Raw genomic sequence first — 3,647 nt, forward strand, 5'->3', positions numbered from 1 at the left:
ACTGTGTAACAAAACAAGCTGAAACAACTCTTGCCCTCTTACTTTTAAAATGATTGAACTGACAAGGAGGAATTTCATTAAACCAATGCTCATGTTTTAATGAAATTGCTGCTGTTAAATTCTGGACCTTGGAGGAAAGCTCTTTAACTATTGTCTTTTCACTGAAAACAGACACATTTACTGGAACAGGGTTTTTTTTTGTTTGTTTGTTTTTCACTTTCTGAGTAACAGATGTGCACCAAGACTTCAATGTGCTAAGGAGTTGTGGGGAAAGTATATGCAGGCATGTACTGAGAGCAAACTGCACCAAAAATTCACCAGCACCCCGGGGGCAAAGCAAAGGGGCTCCAAGACTTCAATGTGCTAAGGAGTTGTGGGGAAAGTCTATGCAGGAATGTACTAGAGCAAAATGCACCAAAAATTCACCAGCGCCCCGGGGGCAAAGCAAAGGGGTTCACACTGCCGCTGAGCAAATGTTCCTGCAGGTCAGCACTGAGTGGGGAGAAGGGTTCCCAGAGCAGGGATGTGGGAACTGCCAGTTGGCGGGGGGAAGGGAGATAGATATATGGTCTTACGTTTGTTTTCGTTTTCCTTTTAAACATAATTTCCCATAGAAATGGGAGCTATCGATTGTGCCTGAATTCTCAGATCTAACCTATTTTCGTTTTAAGTTTCAGACAACTGCCTTACCACACTTTAGACACCACAGGGGCAGCTGTCTAGGGGTCTTGATATAGGGCAGGTTTTCATTTTCCTTGTACTCAAGGTAGACATTCTCTGCCCCCAAGCCTCACATGACCTCATCCCAACACATGACATCCCTGGGATGAGGATTCTGCCTCTTGAACATTTCTAGGGAGGGGGAGTTATGTCCTCAAAAAAACTCCTAGTTCCCCCCCCCACACACACACACATAACCAATGACTGGTAGGAAACAGCAGTTTATCTACTCCAGCCCAATTTCATTAACATCTCTGAAAAGAATTCTTCTAAAAGTTTAGCTCCTCTTCCCAAGAGCAGCTATTGTTGGCTTTGTAGTGCAAAAGAGGACACTGCTGGCTGGACTCTGCCATGGTACTGGACTTCTGGAAGATGGGTCCACTGCTTGCAAGGCCACAGTTCAACTAAGGTAAGCATGGTATTAGCATCTGGTGCCAGCTAACCTCACTCATCGCTCCTCCCCTCCCCTCCCCACCCCCAGCCCAGGGAATTCCATGTGATCCCCAGGATAGCTAGTGCTTCCTCTCACCTCTTGGCCTTTGCACACACAGCTTCCTATGGCAGGAAGAAGGGTATCAGGCAGGACGAGTGCTGGGAGCCCACTAGGACTCCGCTCAAGGACCATCTCTCCTTTGGAAGACTAGCTCCAGAAGTGTGAAAACTTTTGTTTCCCCACCTACATTACCTCACGAGGTTTTACAGGACACATTCACTTCAGAGTTTCAGAAAAGTTTACTTTCTTGGTGAAATTAAGAAACTAAACTATAGCTGTTTTTGGCATCTTGTTGTAAATAACTGCGCGCGAGCGCGCACACACACACACACACTTTAGGAATAGTGAGATTAAAATAGAAATATATATTTAAATTTGAGCCCCTGGAGTAGATCCTAAGTGTTAATGGATCTAAAATTCTGTCTCCTATACAGAGCTGTTAGGGTGTCTTGACGGCACTGCCAAGTGAGAGGTCAACAGTGCAAATCCGCCAGCTGCTCCACCGGAGAAAAAGGAGACAGCTTGTTTCCCAAAGGTTTACAGCCCGTGCAGCCTGTGGAACAGCTCTGCTCTGTCCCAGAGGGTGGCTGCTTTGAGTCAGAATCAACTCTACCTCAGTTGGGTGATACCACGCTGTTAAAATGGCCACAGACAGGCTTGCGTGGCAGTTTTAGTTAACTGGGCACTATGACCAGCTGTGACATTTGCTACTAAAGGCCTTGCAGTAGCTGAGCAGCTGTACATTTCCAGGCCATTAATTTCCTTGTATGACAAATGGTTAGAGAGGAAAATTATGTTTTCCAACAACCTTTGAACTTAATGGAAATGAATCATTTTTTTTAGTTTAAATTTTATCCCAGGAACAATCATTTACAGTAGAAAGCAAACTTTCTCTACTAAAGCAAGAATATACTTCTTCCTTGTTCCCAACACATATTCATTTTGTGAAATATTTATTTGCATCCATGCTATTCTCCTAAGTGCAGCCCCTCGAGAATGTTCTGGGCTATCAGTAGGATTCAAGTTCAAATTAAACAGACAATGAGTAGGAAGGCAGAATCAATTATCCATAGGAAAAAACCTCAAGTAAAAAACAAATTGCCAAAGATATGGTTCCTATTCATAATTTTAAAAAATTAATTAACTAATTATTAATCGGTATATTAGGGGGCTCATACAACTCTTATCATAATCCATACATACATCAATTGTGTAAAGCACATTTGTACATTCATTGCCCTCATCATTCTCAAAACATTTCCTCTCCACTTAAGCCCCTGGCATCAGGTCCTCATTTTCCCCCCTCTCTCACCGCTCCCCCGTCCCTCATGAGCCCTTGATAATTTATAAATTATTATTTTGTCATATCTTGCCCTGTCCAACGTCTCCCTTCACCCACTTTTCTGTTGTCCGTCCCCCAGGGAGGAGATCACATGTAGATCCATGTAATCTGTTCCCTCTTTCCAACCCACTCTCCCTCTACCCTCCCAGCATCGCCACTCACACCACTGGTCCTGTAGGGATCATCCGTCCTGGATTCCCTGTATTTCCGGTTCCTATCTGTCCCAGTGTACATCCTTTGGTCTAGCCAGACTTGCAAGGTAGAATTCGGATCATGATAGTGGGGGGTAGTGGGGAGGAAGCATTTCCTCTAGCTTTTTATTTTCTTAATGAGCTGTTCTGTAACCCTGCCACACACAGTGGGCAGGCTGAGCTGTCATCAAACACTCATATGAACTTGACTGTCATGCTGAGTGAGAAACAGCCAGCTCACTCTCAACCAGCAACATGGGATCATCTACAATTTTCTAGTAGACAACTAAGAAATGTTCTCAAAAGTTGCTAACCCAACATGCCAAGCTTTCCTGGCATATTTCAAAATAACTGAGAATAATACTTAGAGTGATCTATCCGATCCCACTTTTTTAAGGGGCTGAACAAGACTACAAGGCGCCTTGGTGGTATGGTGGTTAAGTGCTCAGCTGCTACCCAAAAGCTTAGCCATTGAAACCCACTGGGTTCGCTACAGAGAGATGTGACAGTCGGTGTCCACAGAGATTACAGTCTTAGAAACCCTATGTGAGAGTCCTGCACTGTCTTTCAGGGTGGCTGTGAATTAGAATTGATTCGATGGCAGTAGGTTTAAGGGGAAATACAAGGCAAGCGGGTCTGAAGAGGGTATCAGAGGAAAGGGCATTCTGTTGAGGGTTCCAGGTCTGGTGCTTATTTTGCTGTGATTGTTAAATAGGTATGCAGGAAGTCAGGTAAATATCAGAGCCCTCTTTTTCCATTTGAAAGCCAAAGTGATCAAATTAGATGACGATGTTAATGATCAGGAAACTCAAGGGTTAAAATAACTTGATTTTAACAAAGGACCTGTGCAACAAAAAAAAAGATTCTCCTGAGTTACTAGACTCTGTACCTGGGCATGCTT

This window comes from Echinops telfairi, unplaced genomic scaffold (genome assembly GCF_000313985.2).
Source record: "Echinops telfairi isolate 266 unplaced genomic scaffold, ASM31398v2 ScPeMD7_7467;HRSCAF=8505_1, whole genome shotgun sequence".
Taxonomy (NCBI): domain Eukaryota; kingdom Metazoa; phylum Chordata; class Mammalia; order Afrosoricida; family Tenrecidae; genus Echinops; species Echinops telfairi.